Source organism: Aulonocara stuartgranti (assembly GCF_965226115.1).
Source record: "Aulonocara stuartgranti genome assembly, chromosome: 8".
In the NCBI taxonomy this organism is placed as follows: domain Eukaryota; kingdom Metazoa; phylum Chordata; class Actinopteri; order Cichliformes; family Cichlidae; genus Aulonocara; species Aulonocara stuartgranti.
Window position 1 is genome coordinate 11,377,064 of NC_138959.1, and position 15,518 is coordinate 11,392,581.

The window sequence follows — 15,518 nt, forward strand, 5'->3', positions numbered from 1 at the left end:
TTGGTGTTTTGACTAATACATTTTTTTATGCTTGGTTGGGTTTTTTTTTTTTTGGTTGAATGACCCGTTGGCTGCCAAAACATTTGGTTACATTTGTTATAGGCAATGTGACAGGTGATGAACACCAGGGGTTTTCTTTCCAAATACAGTACAATCTTTGACTCCCTCATTTAGTTTTCTTTTCTTTGCATTTGTTTTCACTGGAACACCCTTTATCATTTAATTGTGACCTCAGTATTTATGCACCGTACTGCCAACCCTTACCCGTTCCCATAGGAAAACATAAAACATGGCTCTCATTTCAAATTTAGATATCCATTCTAGTTTAGAATAGCTTAAACATTTCATGGATATGTCAAACTAGTGTGGCATTTACTTTCAGTTGGGCCCCTGCAACACAAACAATGGGTTTGTGGGTGAGGGGAGATTTAAAGCAAATACTTGGGGTGAGGTCTGCAGGTGGTGCAAAGAAAAGAAGCTGACAAAGCTATGCTTTGGTTTTTCTGTGAGTAAGTATCATGCTAATACTTGTGCATTCTTTTTTTGTTGCACTTACTATGAAACATGGCTTTTAAATATAATTTAAAACCACAAAACTAACTTGTGGAAAACATGTGGAAAACACCGAGTGTTCACTTTTCCTTCCTTCAATATACTTTGTTTCTTTAGGCTTCACAGAGGATAAGTTTACGCCATAAACACTGTTGGAGAACAGGACTGTGTGGGGGACATTAACATAACATAATAGTTAAATTATGAGAACTGCCAACAGGAGCAGAATTTAATCATTCACTAGATCAATCAACATCAAAAATCACAAAAAACACTGTCATTTCTTACAAGTCTACTTTTTGTTCTTGAAACGCAGCAGAGCTAAAGTAAAATGCACCCACTGTAAGTGCTACCATTTGCATTTTGAATTCATGTTTGCGAAAGAATGGCTTCCTATGCCACAAAGCTTCAGTCTTTCCTTACATCAATACCTCCTTTTGTGCCTGCACCAAGCTAGAACGAGGAGGTCTTTAAAAAGAATTTAGAGCTACTGAATGGGTCACTCCATTTGTCCCACTCTGCTGGCTTTGCTCCAAACACAAAGCGCCTTTCTACTGCCACTACTAGTCACAATAAAACAGGCATTACAGTTGAGGTTTTATAAGGAGCAGGGGTGGCTAATGAGAAACATTATGCATTCCCGAATCTCCTCATTTCCTATAAGAAGTGGTGCTGATGCATTTACCACGTACAGATTAATCTCCAGCTTCAGCAGTGCAAAGACAGGTATGTTTTGACAAACCACACGTCATGTGTGCAAGACCCATGTGATTCTACTGCATGGTTTCCTTAGAAGTTTGCCCAACAGACCAAAATAACCACAAGGGCCAGACAGGGACTATACATTCTCACTACTAGAAAATGTGAAACTTTGGAATAAGAATGAAGTCTAAAAGGTTTTATATTCAAAATTTTGTGTATTTATGGCAAGAAAGCAAACCACCTGCAATCACGACAGGTAATTTCAGGACATCCAATCAAATAAAATCCAAACAATAAAATTGCAAAGGAAGCTTTATTGCAGACAGACAGCCGTCCTTTGTCCTGTTCTATCTCTGCCCCTCTAAATATACCCTCTCTTAAACTGTTTGAGGACTCAACACGGGAGAAAACAAGCCAGCCTTATACAAAGTGGTTACTCACTGATTGCAGGAGCAGGAAAAGAACATTTTCATACCTTTCCCTCTGCCACTTTTCACACACAAAGCCACCCTATTTCTAGTGCAAAGGACTGTGGTCTTATATGGTATGTCGGTGACGATAAAGCTGGGTAAAATACCCACTTGAGAAAAACATGCTATATATAGGGAGAGCCAGTGCTTTGAGTGAGCCAACATTTACCTTCTTTTATTGAAAGATTCTTATCAAAAAATTGAAGTGCTCTGTGAACAGGACATTGGAAAGATTTACTGACATTATTCCCACCGCAAGAAGTAAGCTTGCCTTACATAAGCCAAAGTGGTTTACAGTAACAATAGTGCAGCAGAACTGCTGCGCTGCATGTATACGCTACACTGTATCCTTTACAAAGGGCAAGAGTTAGTAAAAAATTGACAAAAGATATGTTTTCATACAGTGCCAGTCAACAGCAGCTATACTCTATGCTAACTTTAAATAATGTGACACCATTGCTAGTGCTGCATGGTTGTTCTCAGTCAGTAAGGTGGCACCACTCATAAAATAACAAAGACCCTTTCTTAACTATATATAGGCACTTAGCACTTGCAACAGCTAAAACTAAATTTAGTTAGTGACCATTCCTTGGCTGTTATTTATTAATGAAAACATTGTTTTTGATAAAATTACATACTTGGTTCAGTTAATTATTCTGCAGCTTAAAAAGGTTGTTGCTACTTTGAATCATGAAGTTTTTTCCAAGCTAAAGAACTCTTAACTAAAGCAGTCGATTGCTGCCAAATTGGCCTCTGGTGTTCAAATCGTCTGAGTTTGACTGACATTTCATATTTGAAATGTATTTTTCTGAAGTAATTTAAAACATGTTCAATTCATTTTTGTCTTAAAACTCTTTAAAAATGAATTTCATAATTTTAAGTTATGATACCATAGCAAAGTGTAATGGATTATACTACTGTATGTTTAACACTATATTATAATATGTAAAATAGAGAGCTGAAAGAAAATTTAGAAAGTGCATTTGTCATTGTCTGAATTATCAGAATTTTATATGCAATATGTACGTGGGTCCTATGCTGTTAATTCTCTTGGGGATAAAATAATAAACCCACAAAGTCATGAAAATAAAAGCACTGAACATCATAAACTATATGACATGCAGTTTGCCAGTCCACTTGGAAGCACCTCTCTACCTCTGTTGTAGAGAAGTATAAAAGGCAGGTGTTTGCTGTGGTGCACATAAATGTCCCTGCGAGGACAGATTCAGGTGTGCACACTTTTAAACACATAAGTCTCTTATAGTTACATTGATTATTAGCAAACTGGACAAGTGCTACACATACTGGGCAAAGCAATGCCCCTTGAAATACAAAAACATCTGCGCAGCAATAGAATAAGCAGAACAGGTGGTAAGGCTAGGACCCTTCATTAATGCCTGATGACAGATAAGCACCAGTGTGATTAGCCTCTTGAGATGACAGACAGTGCAGGGTTTTTTGTTACATTATGTAAACCATTAAAAAAAATGCTCACTTTAAAGGTTCTAAATTCATGAGCTACCAGAGCATTGATAAATGGGAATTTTAAACAAGCACTCTTCGGAAGTGATTTATTGTGTACACTTTAACAATTTAGGAACCTGATTCTCGGTTCCTAAATTAGAGATTAGGAATCAAGTCACTAATTCACTCTCTTTTCTACCTGACCAACAGCCATTCCTACCTTCATATCTGTGGTCCTTTGGCCACAGAAAGTTCAAGAGTTGCTTTTCCCTATTTACTTGGTACGTTTGTGCAGGAAAGAGGCCTCTCTGAGGGAAAACACACATCTCTCTTTACTTTTCCAATGGCAGAAGCTGAGCTTAAGATGATGGAACCCCTTGTTCCTCTTTCTAAGTAATTTGTCACAGTTGATCTTGATAGTAAAACACCAATTTAGTTTAGATCCAAGGTTCACAAAATCTTTCTAAATGTACAAAGGAGACTCTGATCGATAATAAATTATAAACAAACTGTATTTTAATGTGTTTTTGTTTTGGGTTTTTTTGGGTTTTTGCAGTGGCAATAATGAATATATCTCATACAGTAATTTAGGAGATGTGTGGTTAAATTACATCATAAGAAAACTAAACAAAGCTCTAACTCTGGACACACTGACCTCCCAGATGGCTTGAAAATGACCAGTTTCTCACAGGCAGATAAGTCAGCACCCATGCTCACCCCTGACTTTCGTCTTTCACAGATGCTGCTAATCTCTGGCAGACTGACATGTTACCCTACGGCTGATAATCCGACAGAAATAGGTTTAAACAGTAGAAGCTGTAACTGTGGCAACGAGGTCTCTCCAGTGGAGTCACATAGTTAGTGTCTGGCTAAAGGAAACAAATCTGTTTTGTCAGTTTGCAGTTTAACATACCTCATAGTTTATGTACTCAAACTAACAGGATATTTAAGTGTATACACTAAATTATATTCACTGATGTTACAAATACAGTTGTACAAATATACAACAACTCACAATATCAGTGAAGTTGAACTAACTCATGAAACCATTAAAGGTAGACAATAGACATAAAAAATAAAATAAATATGTACATAAAAAAATAAACTTCTAAATATTATAAATAACAATTTACATGTCTTCACGCTACAAATATAGTTCATATATAATATAATATAATATAATATAATATAATATAATATAATATATGGTCCATGGGCTAACATCAATAAAAATAAATAGACACTAAAAGTGTGAATCTGCTTTTTTGCTTTAGCATTTAAACATTTATTTTATTGTTTGCTTTGCAGCCGTTTCCTTAGCAACATCTCTTTTAAAGTTAGTTTATTGGCTCCTAGTTTTTCTTTTCCCAGCCCGCAGCTGCAAAAGCACCAGAAGCTGGATATACTGCTGAAGTATTGATGATACTGTTTTACACATGATGTGATATAAAGCAGAATTTTTAAAAGTGAGTAATCAAAACAAAGATAAAACATAACACAGCCCAACTGAATCTCTTTACAGACTCCTTACTGGGCTGCAAGGGCATGGCTGCACCTCATAAAAGAGATAATTCATATGTTTGTGTTTCGGCTGCACGTAAACCTAAAATGAGTAAACACCCGTTGCAAGCACCACAGCACAACTGCAGCCCTTAAAAATGCCTCAAGACTCTCAGTTTATGTGCAAACTTTAAATACAAGTGAAATCTTCAACCTTCAATTTAGGCTGCCCCTGGTTTTTACAAAGTCAGTGATTTAAAAACAAAAATACTGAAAACAGCTCAGAGAAGGTGAACAAAGCCTCAGTGCTATATACAACACCGTAAGGTTGGCTTGGACGACATGCTAACAGTTTACCAGAGAGACCACCAGAGCAAACCAGAGAGAGAAATCTGCTTTTTTTATGTGGTCGCCACAGACAAAACATGTTAAGTATTTTAAATTTACAAGGATTAAACATAATAAAAGAAAGCCTTTATTTCCTGTGAGAAAATTAACCTTCTGTCCCTGCAGAGGTCAGCATGTTCAAATATATTCCACAATAACTAAAACGGTTTTCCGGCAGCAGAAGACCAATTCATGCCCACTAACATATTTTTCAGTTCTCTAAGCCTCTCAATGTGACATCATGATGATCCCCTCTCTGACTACTTTTATAGTTCAATTTACAGCCTTATATGCCCTCAAATATATTGTGTTGACAGATATATGAGAAACTGTGAAGCAACTATGCTGAGTTAGGTTGACTCCACAAGCTCATAAACAAAGAAAAAAGAGAAACATTTGATCTTACTGCTACCCTTTCCCCCCCTTCAGTTTTTAACTGGACTCTGAGGATTTCCTGCTTATCCTGATGTCCGCTGTAATTTTCTGATGTGCTAAGTTTGCACAAAGGCAGCAGCTACTCCAAGTCTTAATTGTGATTGAATAAAAATGGTCCCGGGCTTCCCTGTCTGGACCATCTGCATGTTTTTTTTTCTATGATTGCTTCCTGATTTTCTATAGCAAGGAAGTGTGAGGAATTACCTCTTCAAAGAGATGTGTGACCCACCAGCACTAATCCCCAGTTAATGGCCAGTAGAGGCAACAGACCCCGACAACCTCACAGCCTGCAGAGGTTTTTTGCACTTAATTCCCCTGCCAGGTTTAAAAAAAACCAACCTGAGTCCCACCTTATGAAAGCACATTAGGGTCATGCAAAATTGTTTTAGGGGACAATTTCAATGCCAAAATCTCTATCCTCTCCTGCTAAAGTGCTAAAGTTCAGGGTCACATGTGGAGGGATAGTGCAAAGAAAAATCTGAAGGAGTGGGTGATCATTACTGTTACAGTAAGGCTGAGGCTGCTGGAGTGGCTTGTTCCAGTGACGCTGAGGCACAGCTCTCCCTGGTGGCCTCAAGCTGAACCAAAGGACAGTAATTAGACTCAAACCTCTCCGGTTTACACAATTAAGAACGGACTTCAGCCAGTCTTTATTTTGCTCATTTGTTTGCTCATTTTGTTTGCTCATGGCAAACACGTTGAGCAATATAGACACTGAATCTGAGCTTTCCAAAACACGATGACTGAGTTTTTGAAATGTTAGAAAGTTTTGATGACACCAACAAAAGGAATTCTCATTAAATATCCCCCCATTACACTGCAATGCTAATTTCTTGCAAAGAACAACGCCAATTAATAGTTTAGCACTTCAAATTTGAATACTTACTCTAATACTAGCGCAGTTAATTGGGATTAATATAGTGAAACATGGATGTTTTTACTGCACACATGTAGAACAGATGCCACTGAGCCTTGGGGAAGTGCAAACACTTCACTCTCACATCGCTGATCTCTCTGGCTGCTTTGCAATGATTTAGCATTTGTTCAAATTATTCAGACATCTCAGTTTGTGCCATGTGACCTGTCAGTGCTCGTTACAGGACGGATAAGGCTGAAGAAATCTGACACGTCTAGGCCACTGTATGCACCGGCTGGTTTGAAAATGCCTATGTTTTAGACTACGTTTGATAAATTCAGGATTCTTTCTGTGAAAATAATCTTTAAATGTATTATAATAATAATAAGATCAGATTGAATAATGTGAAAAGGAAATAATTTCATTAAAAGGTAATCTAATATCCCCATGATTCAATGTTTTCCAATGTGTTATTTATTTATTAATGGCTACAGATGAGATTGTGATGTTGATTTTAAGTATTACTCACATCGTAATTTCTCTCTGACAGTTTGATTGGTTATTTCTGGATTATTTGTACTCCTCTTCCAATATTTATGTCCTCCCTAATGGATATCAAGACACTTTTCAGCTAATGTTAGAAGGGAACCCACCAGAGCTCAGCAAAGAGACCATCTATTGGCCAATCCACAAAATGCTGAATCTTTAATCACTTCACCTTTTAGGTGATTCATAATTCAGTGAACTGGGAGTGAAGCATTTAGCTTTTCCTGGCTATGGCCCGCTAAGTGAAATGGTGTGGAAAGTGTGAGGTCATTAACCTGTTACAGGTATGTTCTCTCCTAATATTGGGGATAATGTATTCCACCCAAGTGTGACAAAAAAGAGGGAAAGCTCGTTCACAGGTAGGTTCTGAGCATTCGTTTTTTTAGAAAACTTCATTTCAGAACATTAGGTTATGAAAAGTTAATATCGTTTTTAATTAGGAGACAAATCCCTTCATATCTGGGTGAGATTTTACACTCTGCTGCTTGTGGACCGATAGAGGAAGAGCACAGGATAATTTCATTATCCTCCTGTGCATATCAACGTGTGCTCATTTATAACACTGAATTCTTATACTTAATATGTTCTTTGCAGCCGAGCCTAAATATTCAACTTTGATAAGATTGCATTCAAACAACTTGGTTAAAAAATAAATAAATATATGATAAAAATATACGATAATAGAATGACAATCCATCTGCTCTTCTTTGCTTTGGAGCAGAACATTTTGCTTTTTTATTGCTTATTAATGAAAATGGTATTTATTGTGCAGGACACAATGGCTAAGTGATAACTGTATCACAATAATTTGAACATATTGTTTTACCAAACTGCATTGACTCCAACCATATGGTAATTAAAACATAAACAACTAAAAGGAGATTTGTCAGCTGCTATACATTATATCGGACCGCAACTCATTGCACTGAACATTAAACTATGTTTACGTGATGCTTACATTCATTGCATCTTATTGGGCTTTTCGTTTTATGTCTTGTTCTCAATAAAATAATAAAATTGTGCACATGTGCTCTGCATGCTGCAAGCACAGAACTGCAAAATATATTGATTGCAGATTAATGCAGTTAAAAATGTGTAAAACTAAATGTTAAAATTTAGTAACAATGATTAGAATACATTGTTTGTATATTTAATATATATTGGGGAAGAGCCCAATTTTTAATCATTAACTTACTTTTTATTTTACCTACATATTACCTGCTATGTTTAATTAATTTAATTTTGGGTATCATATATTATCTTTCTAATGTATTACTAGTATGCTACATGGATGCTGTAACACCACAGCTATGCTTTATATCATTTGAAATGTTATATGATTTAGATAATGCCAATATGTTTGGCATGGTTTTATATTTTTTGCAACTCCTGCATACATCTCACTTCATGTTTTCGCAACGCTCCCTTTGACTCAGTACCGACAATGCCATAACTCCTGATGTTTATCGATCCTTCAGCCTCTGTTGAATTTATTTCTACAAGTCTATACAAATCTGTTTTTGTGCAGCCTATTGTACCAGAGGGGTTAATGTATTATACAAAGTGTTCAGATCAGGGATTAGATTTTCCCCCAATTCCATCAGTCAATTCTCTGTGCTCTCCAGGGCATTCATCATTTTGACAGTTGCAGATAAGGCAATTATTTTCCTCAAGAAACTACAAAATGTAGACAAGTGCTTCTCTGACAGTGTGTCTGTTTGAGGGTGGAACACAAATATTATTCCACCAGTCACTGATGGCACATATTGCTTGCTACAAAGCAATATCCTTTGTAACACAGAGGAAACAGATGTTATGAGCATTTCTGTGTCTTAATGCATTTCACTATTTCATTTTTTTTTCAGGCACGTTCCATATAGCAATCCAGTAGGTTGCTTTTACGAATGTTTTTCAAGATTCAAGAAGATAAGATTACCCAGTAACAAAATATCTGCTATTTAACTAAAAAATAAAAAGTAAATTATAGAAACAGAAAGCATTAATTAATGCCTTATTTATATTTTATGTATTAACATTTTACATCGTTTTGAGCAAAATTTCTACAAGCACACAATATCCACAACACTTTATGAGAGCTGTGCTATCGGCATGATTGGACACATATGTTAAAGCTGTACCACATCAAATGAGTGTTTTATGAAACATAGAGCTGTCTGTGATCTCTTGTACAAGCCCCTGGGGGGCAGCAGAAGACCTTGGTTTCCACAGCAGTTCAGCTGCTTAGCACTGACTTACACTGCTGTCACCTACTGCTGAGGCTCAAGTAAGGACATGATTCAGGCTGCTGATAAATCTTCTCAAAAGAAACGAAAAAAAGTTTACTCTCGCAAACACAAAAGCCGCAAATTTAGATCAATGGTGTTTGTCTTTGAGTTCACATATAGCTAAGCTAGCTTTGAATATTACTTTGTCATAATTATCAGTAATGGATTATTTACTGGCAATATATTTAGTATTATGCGTTTATACAAAAAAATCAATTAATCAATCAAACCTCATGCATTCAATAAATGTAAAAGTTAAAATTAGCTTGTCTCAGTTGAATAAAAAATCAATAAACATCCTAATAAGATGTAAAAACGAATATTTTTTGATGATACAACCAAAACCTGTCTCTTTGTCTGTAATTTCTGTTTTGCTAGTTTGCAGAAGAAAACTCAAATGACACCACCTTCCATGCAGATACTTCACTCTTTGTGGATTACGGTCCTTATTTCTCATATTTCTTTTCACATGAATATTTGAAGTGTTTTCACTTTTCAAGTGGACTGCTTTTCTAGGTGAAACTCAGAGTGAGAGAGCAGAGCCAGAGTAGAAGGATGACGTTAGGCTAAGCTCGGGTCTGTCATCGGATCAAAGTGGGAACTTGTTCTCTCATTGCTGTCAGCACGTTTTAATGATTGTTGAGCCAAGCCAAGCCATTCCTCCCTAAAACTTTCCCATGCTGAATATCTGATAGATTCATAGCTTAATCATTAACTTGCACTTAATTCATCCTGAGCAACACTGAGCTCAAATTACAAAGGGGATTTTGGTAAAGGTCAGTCTTCTCCGTCATTAAAAATGCTAATAATTTAAAAAACACAAGGTTAACTAAACACTGAACAGAGGTAATTCCCAACAAAATGTAATTTCAATTGTTACCTGTGCTATGCTTAAATCTTAAAAAATTTGACAAGTGGAACACAAATCTGCTATAAGTGTTTATAAAAAGACTGTAAATAAGGATATTAAACATCTAAAATAAAAAGAACTTCATGTCCACCTCTCTATTATTAAGTACTAAATTATTTCTAGTAGTATATATCAAAGCCCGACTACAACTAAAACTGATCTTTATAATGTTCACTATCATAAAAAACTAGTAAGTAATTATTTGGTAATTCCTTTTCAATCATAGAACCAAGAATTACTGCATTAGTAATATGAATTATAATAAACTAATAGATCCATAACAAAGGTATTAATACAGCTTTTATGACTCTTCTCTACTGGCTTATGTTTCAAAATATTGGACTGTAATATTTAGCAGTAGAGGCGGCAGGGTTGTACAGAAAACAATGGATGATAAATAGACAAAAGAAACAAAAAGACTAAAAAATTTGTGCTACAAATAAGAAAAACAGTGTCAACAGTGGACTGACTGACTGTTTCACGAGTCCGTCTGAGCTGAGTTACAGTGACAATAAATCAAAACACAGAAAGAAGGCCAAGGCCTTTATGGGGAGTGCCACCCATATATTGACTGCACATCATAGCAGCCCTCATGTTGTAGGCTGGATTTTAAATCACATTTCTAAAAGATATATGAGACTTTTGATGGGAAAGACCTGCCTCTTTTTTAGCTGTACCATACTTGGATTTTCTTCTTCCTATTTAGAACCCAAGTATTCCTAAATCTATTTAAAGGTTAACAGACCTTTAAGTAATCTAATCACTTGTACAGCAATAATTTGGAAAAGTATAAAAACGTATAAAATCAAAATGAGCTTACCCCTTTTTTTTGCCTGAAAGTATCCTGCCGCCTGCACTGTAAATCTGACAAAATGCATGTTACATGTAATGAATCAGTCGGTTGATGTAAGCTTCTATAGGACTGAAAAAGAAGTTTCAGGGAGAGTAAAAGAAAGAGAGAGAGGGAGAGAGAAAGGGATCAGTTAACAGATGAAGAGAAGAGAATTCAAGCTGAACCGGGGATCAACCCCTTCAAACTGTCCCAAAAAGATTTCTGTCCCACCAGAAACTTAGATTTCTCAGCCTGCCAGGGCTGCAGAGATAATATGAAACCTCAATACTTTTGCAGCACGTGGCATCAAAACTAAACGTGAAAACTAAATTAAACTAAAAAGAAAAAGAGATAGAGAGTTAGATTCTTAAATTCTTTTTTATACAGCTGCTAAAATGTTCTTATTGCATTATTGCATGGTAATGATGTTAGAAATTCATGACATACTGAACACTTTTGTTTTTGTCCTTGGATTTTCTTCCTTGGTATGTGCGAGCTTTGGTGATTTGAGGTGATTTACATTTTACAAGTGGAAGTTATGCAGTTGCTGTATATTAACTAACTACACTATACTATATATTATTTATATCATATTGAAAAGAAAGAAAACAAAAAAGTTTTTGGTGCTGGAAACAGATTTTACAACATAACAATCAGTAAGTCTAGCATGTAAAAAATTATTGGATTCAAACTTTAGAATACACAACTGAAGATTAATTACTTTCTTGTGGGAAAATAAATAAATGATGTAAGTAATGTAAGTAGGCAGCTTTTGGTGTGTTTAAAAAAATCTACTTTCCTTGAGGGTCTTTGTGAGATGCCTGGCCAAGCCATCGTTTTCTAGAAACCCTGCAGTTTGCTAGTCCTTCCGTAAGTTCTCCTTGCTCAACTCTTTGGGTGATGCACATTTATTCTTTCAGACAGGAACACTTTGTGACAATTAATGCCTCTACACCGTCTTTGCATAAGGAAACATATTTACATTTCCACTGCATGGATTGTGCTGAAACTATTACTGTGTCTAGGGTGACTTATGGTAAGTTTACAGTCAGCGGTTCAGAGCACAAACAGATATACACACATATATTTAGACAGAGCTAAACAAAAACACGTGCATGCGCACAAAATGACCATGGACACACACACACACACACACACACACACACACACACACACACACACACACACACACACACACACACACAAACACAAATACACCATCCTTCAGAACCATTGATCCCGTTTTGAATAGTATATTTTTTTCCTTCAGTCTAGATAGTCTTGCTACTGCCCATGCTGTTAGTGCGCCAGGCATTTTCAAACTCTTTACATCCATTACATTCCACTAGGTAAATACCTAATGCTGGAAACATTTGTCAATGTATGCGCCTGGCTGAACAGAATAGATTATTGGGGGCTGAGTAAAATACACTGCATTTCCAAACAGCACTATGCCTGTGACATATTAAAAACTTCACACAAGACCCTATGCAGTTTCCGCCTGCACCAAGGCTAGTAATATTTCAAGGATATAAAGCCTGCAAACAATAGTAGACATACTTGGTAAGAAATAGGAATGTCACTGTTTAAAATGATATCAGCAGCTAGGCTATTTTTGCCCATTAAGCAACAGTACACCATTCTTGATACTTGCTTTAAAAGAAAGGGGCGATTAGCAACACCCACTTTATTTAAACTGAGCGGACTTTATACTGAAAGATCATTATTCAACTAAATCACCACTGGATGTAATATACAATCAGTTATTGCAAGTACAGCATATTGAAACTTTTTTACTTACTTGAGGTGAAGCTTAACATTTTCTTGTCTGCTACTGGATTTCAGTATGCTGCATGTTTAAGTATCAATTGGTATCTCGCATTTAACTGCAGCTATTTCTTTCCTTTATATTGTGTCTTTCTGTTTCATATAATTTGAAGTCAAGTGTGTTTCTGGTTTTTAATTTGTATACTTTATACCTGCCTGGGGAAGACTTAAAAAGGCCCCAAACTTAATTTTGTCCATTAAAACTGGATCAAAACTGAATTAGATCATTCCCTTTTCCTTCTCTTTCGATGGAACCCGTAATAGAAACATTTTAAGCTATTACCACAGCATTCAAACAGGGATAAGTGGCTCATCTTGGTATCGAAATACACCTAAATAGTAATGGGTTAAGAGCAGTTTTTGTCTCATTAACTGCATTAGCACTTCTCTAAAATGGCTGGTATAAATATGCATGGAGCAGTGGGACATCTCTAAAATGAGAGGTACGGAAAACGATAATTTTCTTCAGCTTCAAGTAACAGGAATGAGCTTAATAGTCACTGCTATGTATAAAACAGAGATGGACATTAAAGTGATGAATTCAATGGCTGTCCCTTGTAGGCCTAGTTATTCTTAGCCCCTCTCTGTTACTGAGATATCTCAAGAAATTTAGGATTGGGTTTAAGGTGTAAGGTGGGGCCGAATGATTCATTAGTGTAGTTTGATACAGAATTGTTAAGATTACACAATGTAATGCTTTTAACTATTCAAAACATCTACTTTTATTAATAAAATCTTGCATACATAGCTTATCTATTTATTAACATATTTGCATGTACTTTAATAGCAATAAAAAGCCGTATGCAAAGTCGAAAACTGTTTATAGGACTCGGCAGTGTTGGCAATAGCCTTCAAAAAATGTTCATCCAGGTCTAAAAACTTTTTGTCCAAATATTTTTTCAAATAATCTAAAAACAAAAAAAGTCCTTTCTTTAGTTAAGCATGCATTTTCTTCATGCCTCTTTGATCTCCAGTAATTAAAAGAGAATGGGACTCCTGTGGCAGACCCTCTTCAACAAAGATACACAATAAAGAGCAGGAGCTAAGAGTGGACAGGGGTGATACTGGGTCTCTTATTTGGGTGCATTTCCATTCATTCCTTCAATATTCCATTCCCGGTTCTGCTTCATAGGTTTGTCTATTGTGGAGCACTGAATGGGAGAGCGCAGAAGCGTCTCTGCTTCCGTTAATTAGAGCTCTATGCAGCTTCGGCGTCTTGAAGAGTCAAAGTTTAAGCAGTGGAAAAAAGAAACCCTCTGTGTTGCTCCAACCCCAGTCCTCTATTGTGGCTTCAAAGACATGAAAGGTATAGTTTACCAGTGTTTTATGTGTAGGTGGATGCGATGCTGGAGTGGCCACAGCTAGGAAAACAATGAAAAAGTGTATATTATATGGGGTGGTGGATACTAGTTTGGAAGTTTTAAAAGCCATATAGATTTTAACTTTTTTTAAAAACTGACATGACAGTAAAGTCCTGTGCATCTGACTGTGAAGTTTATATGGAGGTAAGAGTCATGGGGCATCCCAAGGACTATTAAATGCATACTGATTGTGCAGAAAACCCTACTTGTCTTTACAGATGAAATGACCAATTGTTCATGCAGGCTTAAGTGATGCACGAGGAAAAAAGAGAAAAAAAGAAAAAAAAAGTCCTGGGGTCTGTTATGACATGTGGCTATGGGTGTCCTTTTATACCTTGAGATTCCCTTTGCCTCATTAGTTAACACACTTTCTTAGTTTTGAACAATACCTTAGCTTGAGTTCTCCCAGCAGAAATCCCCCGCTCAGTCGATATTTCCAGGGCCTGCAGCAGAGTTTCAGAGAGAGGGCCCTTTCTCCCCTGTCCTAACAGCTTTAATACTTGTAATTATCTCTTGCTGGGGGAGGCTGGAAATTGGATTAGGGTGGTGAGTCTCAGCTGAATGAATTACCTCCATCTCCCCACTTGGTGGGCCACACACTGATAAAGTGCGGAAAAACGGATTTGGATTCAGCCTTAGCATTCATGGCTTCCTTGTGGAAAAATGAAATTTTCCAACAGAAGGGGCCAGTGTGCCAGCAGTATCTGTCCACAGCATGTTTCATCTGCTCCTGCTCTTCTGGAAATGCAATTACCTGCGTTATCAGGGCCTAAATGGTGACAGTTTGGCAGGGGAGCAGTTTCACCTGCCAAAGGCATCATTCCACACTGTTTTTGTTGCACTCGGTATTCTTTGAAATGATTCCCCCTTAAATCTACCAGTAAAAAACAAAGGGATTTGCTGATTTGTTTACAGGTATAATAATACTGTTGGTAATAGCAAGGTTAGGAAACTCAGTATGAACAATATTAACTTTAGTATAAGTTTTTCAGTAATTGTGTTATTTATTGCGTCTTAGAATGTTATTGTTCGATCAATTAAAAAAATCTCAAGATACTTTTTAAGCATTTGCAATCTTTTGTAAATACCAAGAAACTATAGTCGAGAGCAGTAGAAATACAGAGCATAAACCAAAGAAAAACAAGCGGAACAACCAATAACATTTTTCTGTACAGTATGTGCACCTTCCCTTGAATGACTGCACATACAGTAAAGGTTGATACTAAATTATTTACCAACATCAATTCAGGTAATGTTCTACACATGTTGTTTCTCTCAGAGGGGAATGAGTAAGCTTTTCCTGAAGGTCTACTAAATCAATATTTGGGAAGACTTGCCACTGCGCAGCTCTTATATGTCAAACAAAAAGGAAGATTTTACACTATTGTTTT